Below are 18215 nucleotides of genomic sequence, written 5' to 3'. Positions count from 1 at the left end.
TTATGATGTTTGGCATGCTAGTTTTACCTGTCAACTCGCAGATCTGCGTTTACATGCATGGCTGAGAATATGAATGAAATTGACTACCTCCAAGCCGCAAGTCGATGTTACTGAAGATGCAAGTCCATGTTACTGAAGACACAGGTCCATGTTACCATGTGTCATTGTGGGAGGGAGAACAAGTTGAAATTAACCATGCAAATGTTCTTTATTCACTCTGCTCACTATATGGTATCACCTTCAAAGTTTGTGTGCTGGTCTTTGCCTATCAACCTATAGATCTGGACTTACATGCATGGATGAGGATATAAAATGGATCAAACTATCCCCAGGCTTGGTCTATGTCTATGAAGCTACAGATCTTCATTGATTACCTTTTTAAATGCCATCCAGACTACATGAGTTGTGATTCAAATGCATTCAGTCAAGCATCTGACACGCTTTGTTAAGGTGTCTAGTTAAATGGTTTTTATTCTTTCTATGTCCACGACTACCAACAAGAGTGGGAAGCTTTGTATGAGATCTAACCAGGCCACAAATTACAAAGAAAAGAATGCACGTGCCTCTGTTCACACCATTATCATTTAAGTTCTCTGGCACATTTCTCCTGTTATCATCTCTTCAAACAACTCACTTGCTAGTATAAATAACTGACTGTGGATCTAGACTTGCATGGATGGATGGGTAACATATATTTGAAATAATATGGCACCTTTGAAACCATAGTTCACATTGCTCTAACTTGGGCTTTCTTTTCTCATTGTCACGTTTAAATTCATTCCAGTTGACCTGTGAAATTTATTTATAGCCAAGAGTTGCTTTCAAGTTGGAGTTTGGATTGGGAGGTTCGGGTTAGAATTAGGTTAAAAAGTTGGAGTATGGGGAGAGAGAGTATGGCAAGTACGTGGAGAGAGAAAAATGAAACTCAAACTTAAAACCTTAAGCCGTACTTCTCTCTAAAGGTTTTAGTACATGGAGAGAGAAAAATGGGAGGAGAGAGAGTGAAAAATTAAACTTAAAACCTTAACTCATACTTCTCTCTAAAGGTTTTAGTATGTGGAGAGAGAAAAATGGGAGGAGAGAGAGTGAAAACTCAAACTTAAAACCTTAACCCGTACTTCTCTCTAAAGGTTTTAGTATGTGGAGAGAGAAAAGTATGGGAAGAGAGGAAGTTTGAATTTTCTTGAGTATTAATCTCTCTCTTTTCAATTAATTAATATAATTAAACTCTCCGTAAAATGTTGGGCAAACAGCTAGCTCTATCTGGGGACAAGGACTATACAAGACGCTGAAAGAACCCAGAGTTAAGAAATGACAGTGCTTTATCACAAGGGCTATCAAGTCACCCCAAAAGGAGATAAATCTAAGAAAAAGGGACTAAGCACAACAAAAATAGGAACACAACTGAACTAAGAAGAAAAGAAAGCACAAAAAAAACTCCTAGCTAAGATATGTACAAGGTGGCTGACTGGACACCTTACTGATGATAGTGTTTCAAATGTTGCCCATTGTAAGGCAAGGGCAACTGAGTACCACTTAAGTATGAAAAAATAAAAGAGTTCTTTCCACATACCTCTTTAATCTGGAAAGGGCCTCTCCATAAGGAGCCAAATTTTCCATGTAAGCCCTTTGGTTCTCGAAGTTTATCCCATAGCAAGACAAGATCACCTTCTTCAAATACCCTCTGCTTAGCTTTCTTATCAAATAACTTCTTAACAATGACTTGATGTTCCTGAATTCTATTCACAATCAGATCCCTCTCTTCTTCCAACTTGGTCAGATACAATATTCATTTTTCAATAGCATCTTTGAATTCATGATTCTCAATAGCACCTTGTAACTTCAAGGCCGATAATTCTAGAGGAAGAGGAAGAGTTGGTTCAGTTCCATATAGTATTTCAAAGGGAGATAATTTTGTTGCTCTCTTCTTAGTGGTTTGATCTTCCCAAAGTGCATCATACAGATGTTTATGCCAATATCTCTGATTGACATCTAACAATTTTTGCACAATGGTCATAATATTTTTATTACTTGATTTCGCCTGACCATTCCCTTGGGCAAAATAATTCGAGGAGTGAGAGAGAATGATTCCATATTGATAGAAAAAGGAGGATATCTCCTAGGAGGAGAAATTGGTAGCATTTTTAGTAACGATTTTGTTAGGAACTCCAAACCTAACCAAAATATTTTGCTTAATAAAATTGCACACCACTTCTGAAGTTGTTTGTTTGACTGGAATAGCTTCGACCCACTTTGTAAAATAGTTGGTTGCCATCAAAATGTGAGTGTTTTCAGTAGTGGAAGAAGGATGGATAGGATCGATGAAATCTAAACCCCACTATCGAAAGGGTTCTTCAATCACTACCAGCTTCAATGGAAATGCTGCTAATTGAACTCTTCCTTTGAAATATTGACAAGAGTCACACTTCTTAACCCATTATTTTGCATCCTTGAACATCCTGGGCCAGTAAAAACAATTCCTTAAAATTTTGTAAGCCATTACTGATGCTGAGTAATGACCTCCACATGCTTCATTATGGAACAATTGAAGTAACTCCTTTCTTTGTTTAGAATCTACACATCTCAGAAAGGTACCATGTATCCCTTTCTTGTATAAAGCGTCACCCCAGAGAACATAGTTCATAGATTTCAATTTCAAGGTCCTCTTTTCTTTAGGTGATAAGTGAGCAAGACATTCTCCATATGTCAGAAAATAGGCAATATTTGAAAACCAATCATCAACATTGCTAATGAATAAAACTAAAGGCATTTCTTCCTCTGTCTCTTCTTCAACTTTAGAAGATCCTTCTGCAATTGCCTTACACAAACCTTTTCCCCTGACAAGCTTTGTGGGTTTGATATTGAGATCATATTCTTGTACTTTAGCTATCTAGGAGGCCCTTTTGTTCACACCAATTTCCTATTGTGTTAGAATAGTCTTCACTGCTGAATCAGGAACAAACACCTTGGAGTGAGAGTTCAGGATGTAAAACTTGAATTGTTTCACTACTCTAACTAGAGCATAAGTATTCTTCTCAATCAAAGAGTATTTCAATTCATGTTTCTTAAGAGGGATACTCATGAATTCTATTGGGGCCTCGGTATTGTCTTTGTCAGGTTGGGTAAGTATAATAGATAAAGTGTTCTCAGATGCATAACAATACAAATGAAAATCTTTAGAAAAATTTGGATAAGAAAGGGTAGGGGCATTTGCAATCTCAGTCTTGATTTGTTCAAAAGAAGCCTTACCTTCTTTGGTCCACTTAAAATTTGTATTCCCTTTCATCATATCCACAATTCACTTTGTTATCTTAGAGAAGTCTGGTATGAATCTCCTTATAAAGTTTATCTGCCCAAAGAAAGACCTGACTCCAAGTTTACTCATGGGAAGTGACAACTCTTGGATAGCTTTCACCCATTCAGGATCTATTTGAATACCCTCTTTGGAGACAATATGCCCTAGTAGCTTACCTTCTGTCACCCCAAATATAGACTTCTTAGGATTCAGTTAGATGCCTTGAGTTTGACATCGATGTAAGATGGCTTCTAGATGATGCACATGATCTCTTCTCTATTTTGAGAACACTGTAAGATCATCAAGATACATCACAATGATCTTATTCTTGAAATCCTCGAATGAATGATCCATGGCTCTTTGAAAGGTGGCCCCAACATTTATCAAACCAAACGGCATACGATTGTAGGCAAATGTACCCCATGGAGTGGTAAAAGCTATTTTATGTCAATCTTCAGGTGCGACACTGATCTGGTTATAACCGGAGAAGCCATCTAGCATTGAAATCAGCTCTAAGCTGGATACATGATCCATAACAGAACATGATCCATAACAGGGAGCCCATAATTATCCTTAAGTGACGCATGATTCAAATTGTCGAAGTCTACACATATTCTTATTTCACCATTCTTTTTCCTAACAGGAACAATATTGGCTACCCATGTTGAATGGTGAATGGGATAAATAATCTTTTCTTTAAGCATCTTATCAACTTCATTGAAAATAGCATCAACTACCTTAGGATTGAATTGCATTTTCTTTTTTTGAAAGGGAGTTGAACCAGGTTTCAAAGGAATCTGATGTTTAAATTTCCTGTTCATGAATTCTTTTAGATCTTCATAACCCCAAGCAAAAACATCTTGGTAAGTTCTCAATAATTTCATGAATGCTTCTTTCTCCTCTGATGTCAAATCTTTCCCTATCAAGACCATCTTGGGATTTTCCTCAGAACCAATATTTACTTTCTCATAACCCGAACAATTAGAAGGCTTAGTGTCTTCAGCTTTCTCTTTCCTTTTGTCTTCTTAATCAAAAAGACTCTCTAGGGTGACTAATCCTCTCAGGATAACATTACCTTCCAATTGAATAACCTTAGGATCATCTCCTAATTTTCCATCATGATTATGCGATCCTTCAAATTTTAGGTCTGAAAATGGAGGCCTTCCCTCGAGAAATGCAATTATTTTCCCATCATCATCAAAAACTTGCCAGTGTTGATCATTATCAGGCACACTAGGTCTATGAATCATCTCTACTGTATAAAATCTCTGTTGAACTCAGGGTGAGGAATAAGGAGAGAGGCAGAGACTGCAAGACAATCTGCTTTGGAATTTTGTTCACGAGGAATAGCAAATAAAGAAAAAGCATCAAAATGCTCAATCTCATCCCACACTCTATTCCTATATGCCTTCAATTTTGCATTCTTTGTTTGATATTGTCTACGTACCTAGTTGACAACTAATTCTGCATCTCCTGATACCTTGAGTTGCTTGATTCCCTTTTCTTTTGCATACTCGAGACCAAGTAGAAGAGCTTCATATTCTGCAGTATTATTGGTGGTCTCAAAAGCTAACTTATAAGCCTTTGGAAATTTCTCTCCTTTGGGTGATATCAACACTATCCCAACACTTGAACCAGAAGAAGAAGAACTTCCATCAAAATCCATTGACCATAATTCATTGGTTATATCTGGCATGAGAGGTTCAGTTACATCTTCTTCTGTGGATGTCATCATATACGTTCCATGCCTAGTATCAACATACAATATTTCAGCTCTTGGATCATCTGATCAAAATTGTATATTTAGCTTTGGGTTTAGGGTCAAGCTTAACCTTTTTATTTCTAATCAGGATAAGGGCATGAGACATGTCCATCTTGATTTCACCACCAAGATCTTTGCAAAAAATTCTGCTCAAAAGCATCCCATAACTAGCAGGAATATCAGCAACCGAGATGTTTAGTTTTAACTTCTTCTCAGGATGTGCTGCAAGTGCTACTTGAGCATCTTTCAACTGGCCAACTAGCGGAACTTGTTTTGCCTCCATAGAATACACTTTTCTAGAAGGTTTATTTAGAGAAAGACCCAAAACATGTGCTACCTTTGAAGGCATAACATTATCGGATGCACCATAATCAATGATACAATTACTTAACTTACATCCAGCTATATAAAGAGAAATATAGAAAGGCTCAAGTTTATTTGACAAAGACGCTTCAACAATAGATTCTTTCTCAGTCATGGGCCCTTCCAAATCATCTTCCACCTCTAGAGAAACTCCTAATTCATGATTGATAGTGATCTCAGGTGAACTTTTTCCTTTACCAACATAATGGATCAACCTTTCTAATTGATTAGGGTTGGCTTTTAGGTAATCCAACTGAGAAATTTGTAATTTGGTCTTCTTGCAATGATCAATAAAATCAAAAGAGTCTTCCATGATGGGAGTTGTTTTATACTTATCTATTTCCTTCACTTGTGAAGGTTCTTCTGGAGTATGCTTGCGAGATAGAATCCTCTTAGCAGTCTCATTAGAAGCTTTTTCTTTTGCTTGTTTACTCCATTTTTCTTCCAATCTCTATCTCCAACTTGGTGTAGCCACATTACAAGAATGATTGTTAATATCTTTAGCTTTTTCATCATCAGATTCATATTCCAGAAAGTTAATAGAAGAGGCTCCAACAGTGGGTTCTATTACATCTTCAGGAGCCACATACTCTTCTATCTTCTCTGCAGTCAAATGCATTTGCATGAATCTGGCCATCTCAGGACAACTTGCACCATCATGATCTGTTGTTAGATGAAAATCACACATAGCAGCCTATTTACCAGATGATGAGGGATGTTTGATGGCTAATCTCGGTGTTGATTGGGGTAGCCACTTAGTTTTTCTATTTTGTTGATATGGCATATAATTCCTCCTTGGAATATCTTGATATAGCGGTGGAGGATTAGAAGGCAACTGCTTTTTGAGTTGTAACAGATCATTAGCCAATTTTTGATATAAAGGATCAATGGTAGAGACAAGAGCTTGCTGACCTTTTCCCTTTTGTAGATCACGACTCCATTTTCCTGAACTAAGCAAGTCATCTTCCACCTCAATAGCCAAAATTTGTGTGGCCGCTAGGTTACCAGGTCTTGTCCTTTGTATTTGAAAGCTTATGTTAGAAGGTTGAGCACTGATGAAGAAAGTCATCTAATTTTCTTTAGTGGGTCTTTTGTTGATAGGAATTCAATTCACTGTCTAATTAAAATGAGCAATGAATTCTCGCATTGGCTCATGAACTTCTTTCTTCATTGAAGTCAACTGGGAAAGCATTAAATGTTCATCTTCAGCAGTCTTAAATCTCCTCTCGAAAGCTTGAATCAAAGTTACCCATGATGTAATTGATCCAGCTGGTAGCTATCCAAACCATTTAGCTGTGGCTTCAGTGAGTGTTTCAACAAAAAGAGGGACATAAACATCTTCATGTTGGATTGCAAGAACACCGCTTGCTGTAAAGAAAGCACTTATATGCTGATCAGAAGTGACTTTTTCGTCACCAGAAAACTTGGGAAGAATTTTTTGAGAACCAACGGGCAAGTCATGTAATTGGTTCCCTAAGTCTAGAGGGCCAATAGTGGCTCCCCATGGGACTAGTGGCTACGGTGCTTGATGTGCCATAGTCAGAAGAATGATATTCAAGGGCTAAAAATTTATTGCTAAAGGTACAAAAGTACCTGGCAGAATCAAAGCTTGAAAGGCTGCAGGAGAAACAGTAGCCTTGGTTGGTGAAGAAGACCTACTAATAGACTTGACCTTTTTCTTCTTCTTAGGAGTAACTGGCTTAAAATCTAACTTTTGAAGGGCTTCAAAATCTTCGTCTACCAAACCCTTTTGTCTATCAACCTGGGTGTATGGTTTATCAGCCAGCTTAGTTGTTATTATTTATTTGCCGTTGAATATGACCAAGATTCTATCTATTTCTTCTTGGAATGACCACTATTCTCTCAATAACTACAACATCTTGACCAATAGGGGCTCTTTGTAAGATTTCTTCGAACTCTTCTTCTTCTTCAAGAACTTGATTAACTTGATGATATTCCTGTACACTTCGTCTACACCTCCAAGCTAGAGTGTTCAAGTCTTAGATGATATCTTCCTGGGTGTCTTGAAAGCTGAGGTTTGGTTGAAGAAAAAGAAAAATGTTCTCATGCGAAAGCACCATTGTACTTCATCACAAGTGACTGTCAATCTTTCTGTTCAGTCTCCCCAGCAGAGTCACCAAAAATCTGTTGGTAAACAGATTTTACACTGTAGAAATTGCCCAAGGGAGTGTATGTGGCAGATCATTCATAATAGTTGGATAGGCCCTTAATATCTGACCTTCCTCTGTGTTTAGAGGGGAAGCTCCCTTGTAAGATGAAATTTTAGATTTTTCAATAAAGATAAGAACTTAGAAAATAGGAAGGAAAACCATTGATAGCGAATGCACCACATGCCTTCAACATTTTCATAAAAATGATGTAAACTATTAATGAGAGCTATCAAGGACTATGCTTGAGAACTTTCACCAACACAATGCTAATTCAACCATCCACAAATACTCACATCATACCATGAAAGTAATCATAGATGAATCAACACTTTAACTATCTAGATTCCTTGGAGAGAGAATGCTAAATGTACTTTTTTTATTTCTTGCACCAAGAAAGAAAGAAATAACTGATTACACAAAAACAACAATTGTTAACACTTTCCAAAAATTTCTTTATGATCAGAGCATAAGTTTTCCCCCTGTATCCAAGTCCAAAAAGTCCCTTATTACATTGATCTCTAGAAATTTATAGCCAATCTAAAATAACCAACTTTTCGGGTTCATAACTACCCAAAAAGTTAGAGTTTGGACTACTTGAAGATGATTCATAACCAACTCTAACCCTTGAAGCTTAACTACGGTTAGAAAAATGAAAACTAGATTTAATTCTAAAGTTGGCCTTTTTACAAATTACATCAATAAAATTCTAAGACAACTTTAGACAGAAATACTTCTAACTTTTAATTCTTTGAACTCGTTCCTTGATCTGTAGGTGCTACCAGGAACTGAGTCAAGTTTGCCTTTACGCTTTGAATGATTTGATGACTTGAGCCAAATTTTTGTTCTTAATGATGATTAAACTCTGCATCTTCAGCTTACACAACTCATTTCTCTTTCTAATTTCATCTAATTCTGTGACACAACCTAACAAGTTTTGAGTACAGGAGTTTAATGCTACTGAGAGACTGCTCAATTTCATCATAACACTAGCATCTGAACTTTGTTTACTACCAAGTTCGGTGTTGATTTTTGTTTCTATGCATTTCAAGATGGAAGATATGTCTAGATTTTGAGTATGTTCATTAATAGGAATACCTTCTACGATCATTGGTATTTCTCCCAAGGCCCTCTTTTTCAGTAACTTGCATGAGTTTAAGAATTGTTCTCCTTCACTCAATTGTTCATTCATACTATCATTCTTCCATCAGATGTTTTCCAGCCATATGTCAATTTTCTCTTCTTCTCCAGTGCTGATTAACTTTAGTGACTTGACTATATTGCTGTCCATGCCTTTAATCTCTACTAAATTGGCATCAATTTCTCTCCAGAATGTTTGCTGTTCCTTGAGAGTTGTTAGTTCTTTTTGAATGCTTTGTTGTATATGATCCGCTTTGGTAAATGTACCTTGAACATCTTGAAATAAGGTTGATGACTGTTCTTTCATTCTTTTTACCCACGCTTTCACCATTTTACCATAAGTTTGACATTCTCCTATGTTTTGGATGGTTTCTTCATCAAACATCTTCTTCGGATCTTTTGTACTTTCTATGAATGAACTAGGATCTAGAAAGGAGTCACCAACCATCAATCTGATGCATAAAGAAAGAGCTTGGACTTGACACTTGAGTTGATTCTTAATTTTCTTATCTCTCCTTGATTGTTCTATTAGGACAGCAGCTGACAGTTGAAAATTGGGTTCTTTCCCTTCACGGGTAGTCCGGCCTAGATCCACTTTAGTGATGCTAAAATTAGATTCATTTGCCTCATTTATGCCCTTCTCTATGACTGGTTGTGCAATTTCAATAGATAAATTACCTGAAGTAGGGTTCACTGCTAGTCTAGAATCCATTTTAGTCTTCTTTATCTTTGTACTTCTGTGCATTAAGTCAGCTACAACATCTAGATTGGGCGCTTCTAATTGAATCATCATTTTCTTCTTTCTCTCTAAACTTTGTTGTAGCCAAGATGTTGAAATACTAGCGGATGAGCCGATTACTGAAGGAACCTGTAAGACTATAGATGATAAGTTCAAGTTATGCACATTTTCTAAAACTAGCTCCTCTTGGATTGCTTCTATGCTTTCAGGAGACAATGAGCGTGAAGGAGATGCTATGGATTGAATCATCTCATCTACAAATGAGGGTAAAGCATTCATCTGAGGAGCTTCATCAATCATTTGTTGAATTGGCTTTAAGGTCTTCTCCTTGGGTTTTGATCTCTTCTTCCTAGTCACCACATTGAGTTCACATGCTGATGCTAGATCAACTCGTTTATTTGGATCTTCACCATCATCTCCCCCTTGTGTGCTATGTAAAGAGCTCAAGGATGTAGGAATAGAAGATGGAATAGCTGAAACTGATGTTCCTTCTTGAGAAATATTATTATTATTTACACTACTTCTTCCTATTGACTTAGTAGTGGTGGCTTCTTTGACTTTATTCTTTAACCAAGTCTCAGTTCGTTGAATCACAAAGAAAGTCCTTTCCTTGAGGTCTTTCAGTTTTGGCAGCGACCAATTGATATATGGCAATTCTAGTAATTGTATCCGCTCAAAGAAGTAAGGATCAATTAAATCTGATCAGTCCTCCATTACGCTTGTCACATCCCATCCCATTTTGTAATCCATGATTTGTTGTATTGTAAGTCTCATCCAGTCTCTTTTTCTAAATTCAAAATCATTCTCACAATTCTCCCAATAAGCTTCCAATGTGGGGAATGAAGATAGCCAGGTCCAAGTGCCAAGTTATTTTTAACATACCCGCTACCATCAAATGGAAAGCGACTGTAGAAAGAGTGTAGAGTTATGTTCACCATGGATCTCTCAATATTTTGAGCAGCTGAAGAAGACAAACAACAGTAATGTCCAATGCCAATTGGGAAAGGGATTGATCTTTTGTTCCTACACTTTTTGTTTACTTGACCAATTTGCCTATAGACTTTTGAAAGTACCAACTTGTCATCTAAAAAGTGAGGCAACATGAGAGGACAATCTTGGAAACCTCCGATGTGGATGTAAGTGACTCGAGGATATTGTACGAAGAAGCTACCATAAATACTAATGAGACTGGCCACTTCAAGAGAAATTCGAAGTCTTATGTCTCCTTGTAGTTCCCTGGCAGTGAGCATAGAAAAAACATCATTCACCCTGCAGAAGTGTGCATTGCTTTGTTTCAATTGCAACTGGGGGTAATGGTTATAAATTTGAGTGGTTAAGCTATACTCCCCATAAGGATTTAGACCGGGCCATGACTTCATACTTGCAATTGCATACATTAGATATGAGGACATGTAAAATCCTTGATTTGCATTGAATCCTGTCAACTGGTGATGGAGGGCATCACTAATCATTTCTCCCCAATCTATAAATTGTTTCCCAGTGGTGATGGTATTAATATACAAAAACATCCAATCTTAGAAATCTTCAGCCCTTTGATTTCCCACCACTCTATTGAGAAGAACTATCATATCAGAAATGTCTTCATTAAAGATATTCTTGCATAACATTCTTGGCAACTGTGATTGTCCTCGCCTAGGTCGATCGAGCCAACTTTTAGCAATAACATTGAGAGATGTTTTCTTATTCTGATGGAAATAACCCTGGGCAGCTTCTTTAGAAATTTCTTTGAACTCCTCTCTTACTAGCAATTTGAAAGTGATGGATATAGATATGGGGTCCAACATTGCTACAACATTACCTCTTGTAGTCTTGATGTCCCTCGAATTCTGATCATATGCATTGATACATTCTAAAACCAATTCCACACATTGAACTGCAAGTGGATGTCCTCCTGCATGGGCCAGACCACTTTCCAGTGTTTGACGTGCTAGGGGTGATTTATCTTCTTTGCTCATCATCTTCCAGAAGTTTGCAATTTCTAAATGCCCCATCTTTGTGTCAGATATTTTGGGGAGCATGCTTTTTAGTATTACAGGAGGCTCCTTACCTTGAAAATTATACCTCATATTGTCACCTGTCAAGGGCTGTCCTGGCAATAGCACAGAGTTTAAAGCCACTTTTCTTTATATCAAATTTGATGTTAAATCTTCTTCAATTATAAAATTTCATCAAAATCTTTACTTCTCTTTGAGAATCCAACTTTTAGATGGAGCAAAGGCATTTTGTCAAACAATATGACCACAACTTTGACTTGGCATTTTGTAAAATAGTTGGTAGGATTCTCCAACATATATCCAATAAGACTTAGATGGCTCCCTTTGGTATTTGTTTCACTTTGATTTCAGTGAGATTCATGGATGACTTTAGAAGAAGGAAGGCAGGATCTTAGATAATTTGGATTTCTCACAAATCGTTGTATAGCTCAGAGATTTCATAAATCTTTAAACTGACCAATGCTCCCATGGTAATCAAATTCAAAGAGTTTAAATGATAGCCAATTAAGTAGCACGTTAAACATATGACACTATACCCCATTTTCATTGTCTTGGATTTCGCATTTCAAATGTGCATTCACGTGGATGCTGAGCCTGACGCAAAGATATAACATGGGCAGTGAGCACATTCCATATTACAATATTTCTTTGTGAGAATTTGGTCAAACATATCATGGGTACCTATTTCTTCTGTATACTGTAATTATTGTATTTCATGAGGTCACCTTATGATGTTTGGCATGCTAGTCTTACCTGTCAACTCGCAGATCTACGCTTACATGCATGGCTGAGGATATTAATTAAATTGACTACCTCCAGGCCACAGGTCCATGTTACTGAAGAGGTAGGTCCATGTTACTGAAGAAATAGGTCCATGTTACCCTGTGTCATCATGGGAGGGAGAAAAAGCTGAAATTAACCATGCAAATGTTCTTTATTCACTCTGCTCACTATATGGTATCACCTTTAACGTTTGCATGTTGGTCTTTGCCTGTCAACCCGCAGGTCTGGACTTGCATGCATGGATGAGGATATAAAATGGGTCAAACTATCCCCAGGCCTGGTCTATGTCTATGAAGCTGTAGATCTTCATTGATTACCTTTTTAAATGCCATGCAAACTACATGAGTTGCGATTCAAATGCATTCAGTCAAGCATCTCACACGCTTTGTTAAGGTGTCTAGTTAAATGGTTTTTATTCTTTCTATGTCCACGGCTACCAACAAGAGTGGGAAGCTTTGTATGAGATCTAACCAGGCCACAAATTACAAAGAAAATAATGCATGTGCCTCTGTTCACACCATTATCGTTTAAGTTCTCTGGCACATTTCTCATGTTATCATCTCTTCAAACAACTCACTTACTTGTATAAATAACTGATTGCGGATCTAGAATTGCATGGATGGCTGGGTAACATATATTTGAAATAATATGGCACCTTTAAAACTATAGTTCACGTTGATCTAACTTGGGCTTTCTTTTCTCACTGTCACCTTAAAATTCATTCCAGTTGACTTGTGAAATTTATTTCCAGCCAAGAGTTGCTTTCAAGTTGGAGTTTGGATTGGGAGGTGTGGGTTAGAATTAGGTTAAAAAGTTGGAGTACGAGGAGAGAGAGTATGGCAAGTATGTGGAGAGAGAAAAAGTGAAACTCAAACTTAAAACCTTAACCCGTACTTCTCTCTAAAGGTTTTAGTACATGGAGAGAGAAAAAATGGGAGGAGAGAGAGTGAAAACTCAAACTTAAAACCTTAACTCGTACTTCTCTTTAAAGGTTTTAGTATGTGGAGAGAGAAAAATGAGAGGAGAGAGAGTGAAATGGAAGTTTGAATTTTCTTGAATATTAATCTCTCTCTTTTCAATTAATTAATATAATTAAACTCTCTGTAAAATGTTGGGGAAACAAGTTGTGATAGGAGGTTTAGTGATGGTAGGAGGTTGTTTACAACAAACTGGCTCTAATATAGAGTGTGGTAGGAAGTATGATGAGAGTGGCAAGGAGTATGTTTAATGTGACAGAAATGGGAAGTGGTTTAGTAAATGAATGGAGATTTAAGCAGTAGCAAAACAACATTATATAATAGGTGAAATGGATAAAAATGCTTTAGCCAACTACTTCATCAAACAACTAAATCCTTGATTAACAATAATAGGCATTAACAAGCATATATGTAATGAATTTAGATAATTGAGAAATATGTAAATACATGCATTCAATTTGATCTACATAAAGATGCATAAAAATCAATTGCTGAAAAATACTCATAAAATAAACTAAAGTGATCTCACCAAGCTTCCCAAGAGGGGGCCGTCCTTTGGTCCATAGGGTGAGAGATGTCTTAAAATATGCTACTACAGAAGCTTCAAGTTCTTAATATCATAGGAGCATTTTTCATATATCATATGTTATATGTCTTGCGATTAACATTCACTTATATAGACTTAATAAGTTTTAACTGAATTAGTAACTAAGCTAGAATGACAGATGACCTATTCCCTAAATATGGATGATAATTTGTTTTTGCCACTGGCCATATAACTATTTACAAAATGATCCTAGCCCAAAATAACATATGGCTAGAAACTAATTTGTTTTAAATATTCAAACTATTTACTGAAAAATAACATAGCAAAACTATAATTTTCAAACCTATTCCTCCAGTCAAATAGCTAGCTTCACATTTACGTGTCCTTAGTTTCCTTAGTTCATGTAGCAGCATTAGTCATAATGTATCATTTTCATAAAATTAATAACTTTCTAGAAATTATTCTTCCCTCTTTAAAGAAGTACTAAATATTCTAATTTCTTATTAATAGTTTAACAAAAAGGGAATTTTATGCCAAAGAAATGGGAAATGTATGGGGAAAAAGGTTAATAAAAATATGGCACTATTAGGACTCATCAAGTAGATAGAAGAACAATGTTGTTTGATTCAAAATTTCTTACACAGTTGTTTAAGGTCCTTGTTCTTGAATTGTCCTCCATTATTATTAACAATGGAGAAAGGAATACCATAATGAAAAATGATGTGGTTCAATATAAATAGGGCAACATATTTTCCTGTAGCAGTAGATAGTGGTACAACTTCAAGCCATTTGGTGAAATACTAAGTTGTTGTAATGATGAATTTGTGACCACAAGAGGAACTTGGAGGAATTTTCCTACCAAGTCAAAGGCCCATTGTTGAAAAGGCCAATATGTCATAGAGGGAATCAACTCATGTCCAGGAGCATGAATTAAGTTGACTTGAAGTTGACATTTCTGATAGGACTTAGTGTTGAGAATAGATTGACAATAGTAAAAGAGGGAGATTGTTGAGAATAGATTAAAAATAGTAAAAGAGGGAGATTTTTGAATAGATTAAAGAAGTTTTTTGAAGAAGTATGATCAATATGTTTCAATCATTTTTTTGTCACTAATGTCAAACCTGCTATTTTCTGGTAAGATAATTGTTTATATGATTTGAGTACTATCAGTTATTTGATTGATGAAGAGGATTTGATCAAAAGATGTAACAATAGTACCTAGAGGAAAGGTTGAGTTAGGATTATTTAAAGGAGTACAAAAATCAATTAAGATAGTGACAACATGATGTATTGATAATCTACTTAAGGTTACAAAGGTTGGTTACACTAAGAAAGATTAGAAGAACAAGTTACATAAAGTTTATCTGCAAAGATTGATCGTGTGAATAGTAGGTACTGAGCAAAGTCAATGCAAGCTGAGCAAAAAATTAGTTTGAGTCAAGTAAAAGTCTATTCTAGTGTATACCATGTAGAATAGTAGATGTTGAGTAAAGTTTAGTTAATGCCGAGCACCAGTAAGCTTTAGTTCGTACTAAGTAATTTCACAGAGGATGCTGAGCAATGTAGTATGTGCCGAGTGTCAGAAGCAAGTTAATGTTGAGTGGTTTCATTATTTGAAAGATCATGAATTCAATGGATCTGAGTTGACAAGTTCATTTTCTTGGATTGTGTAAATCAAGTGGAAGATAAAATTGATGAGCTGGTGGCACCAAATTCAAGGTAAACTATTTTTAGGCAAATTTAAAGAGGATTCAAGAGGAAGTTTCTAGAAGTGATATGGAATAAGGGTTAGATTCATTGTATCCTACCTAATCCATCCTAACCCTATATTGGATGATGGATAATGAGCAGCAAAATATCTTAATTTCCTATTTATAGGAATGGTTGGTCAGAAGAAAAGGTTTTCATGTACGAGAACCTAAGGTAGACAAGGAGATAAGGGTTGTGCTTCATCACGTAACCTAAGAGAAGAGTTTGCATTGATATGTTAAGCAAGAAGGCTTAAGGGTATGGATGCTTGAAGGGTGAACAAGCTATTAGAGCTGAAAAGTGTGAAGGCCAAGCAGAATGGAGGACTAGAAAAAAGATATGTAATTTGCAAATGGAGTTATAAGTTGTTATCAAATCAAGCCTTACTGTTATTCTCTAAAAATTGTATCAGTCTAGGGTAAATCCTTTGGATTATGGTTGACCTAATAGTCATTTATAAATCCTTTAACCAAGTGAAATTACAAGTGAATGGTCTAAAGTCCTCTAACAAGGCTCACTCCTAATAGGGTGATTAAAATCCTTTAATAGGGTCACATTTAATAGTGTGTATTGTAACCTTTAATAGGGTTGGCCTTTTATAGGGTATCACTTTAGAAGAGTCAAAAGAGTAGCATGTACTGGTGGTTTTTCCCAAATTGGGTTTCCATGTAAGTCATTATGTCAAGCGTGTTGATGAATCTGTTATGTTTCATATTTACATTTCTACAAGTTCAATAGTAACCTACAAGATTTAAGTGATTGCATAATCTTATGGATGCATGCATGAAGAAATTTTTTTTATGGGTTCACAAAGCTGTGAGAAGTTCTATTTATACATTAGGACCTTGGATAACTATTTCACCCTGCCTAGTTATTCTAAAGTATTTCAACAATTGGTATCATAGCCATCTACTTAAGAGGACTAGTTTGAAGGTACTAGAAGCACAAAGATCAAGATGTCAAAAAGAGAAGTACCTAAGCTTAATAGAGATAATTTTTCTCCATGGAGAAGTTTGATCAAGGTACACCTTAGAGGACTTGGAGATCATGCACAATCTACCATTACCACTGAGCATGTTGACCCTGCTAGAGCTCTCACTACTGAGGATATGAAAAAGAAGAAAGAACATAACCAGACAATGTTGGAGATTGCCTCTACCCTAAGCTATGCTGAATTTGATGATATCAAAGGTCTTGATAGTGTAAAGAAAATTTTGGATGCCTTAACCATCATCTATGGAGGAGACACCAATGTTCTAAGAGCCAATGATGAAAGTCTCAGAGGTAAGTTTGATGATATGAGAATGGAAGAAGGTGAAAATATTGATCAATATATTACAAGAATACAAGAATTTGTTAATGCAATAAGAGGAGCTAAAAGTAAAATAGATGATGATATTGTACTAAGCAAAGTTTTAAGGACACTATTGCCTATATATGCTATTATAGTTTCTACAATTCAAGAACTAAGATGTGTACCAGGGAATAATCTATCACTTGAAGGTTTGGTAGGTAGACTCATTGCTTTTGAGCTATCTAACCTTGATAATTACAAACTTGAGAATATTGAATCTGCTTTCAAAGCTAAGGTATCATTGAAGGAACCTAATGAGAAGAAAAAGATAAAGTATGTGTCTAGTGACAATGATATAGATGAGGAGGGTGTAGAACAACTTGAAGCACTACTGACAAGAAGATTCCAAAAAGGTAATGGCAAGTTCAAAGATAAATTACATATCATTTGTTTCAATTGCAATGAGGTTGGTCATATTGCTACTAGATGTCTAGAGAAGAACAACTATAGAGATGGATACAAGTACAAAAGTAGGAGAGATGAAGACAACAATGACTACAAAGATAAAGGAAAAAATTCTTGCTACATTGTTGAAGAGGAAACAACAGATGAATCTAATGAACATGATGATGAAGTGGTATATGTTGCAATGAAGGACAAATTTGATGAAGATGAGGCAATTGCACTTGTGACTTGTGTGAACAAGAATGAGAGATGGATCATTGATAGTGGGTGTTCGCATTACATGACTGGAGACAAAAGTAAGTACACTACCCTGAATTGTTGTGATGGAAATAGTGTAAGATATGGTAATGATGCACCATGTTTGATAAAAGGAAAAGCTTCTATCAAACTCATAGATAAGATTTTATGTGACAATGATTACTATGTTAAAGGACTTAAGTATAATCTCTTGAGTGTATCACAACTGAATAATTTGAGATATAAGGTTGTGTTTGAAAATAAGATTTCTAAGATATATGATACAAATAGAAAACAGATTAGAAAGGGTGACCAAACTAGGAGTAATTTATTCTATCTTGATATAGAGGATGCTACTTATCTAGTTGTAAATTTTTATGATGTATGGCTATGGCTTAGTTAGAATCAGTAACATGAGAAAAGTTAGAGGTTTTACTACATTGAAAAAGCCTAATAATACAATGTGCAAACAATGTCAATTAGGAAAAATGACATAGTCAAGTTTTAAGAGTAAAACTCATACCTCTAAAGGAATACTAGAGATTGTTCATACTAACTTGTGTGAACCAATTGAAGTGATAAGCTAAAAAAGAGATAAGTACATTATGTTGCTTGTTGATGACTATTCTAGAATGATGATAGTTATGTTTCTAAAGTAGAAATCTAATGCTTTCCAAATGT

The sequence above is a fragment of the Cupressus sempervirens genome, chromosome 10 (assembly GCF_028749045.1).
Source record: "Cupressus sempervirens isolate cs-2001-9-10 chromosome 10, ASM2874904v1, whole genome shotgun sequence".
In the NCBI taxonomy this organism is placed as follows: domain Eukaryota; kingdom Viridiplantae; phylum Streptophyta; class Pinopsida; order Cupressales; family Cupressaceae; genus Cupressus; species Cupressus sempervirens.
The sequence above is the reverse complement of the archived record's forward strand: the minus strand, read 5'-3'. Positions refer to the sequence as shown.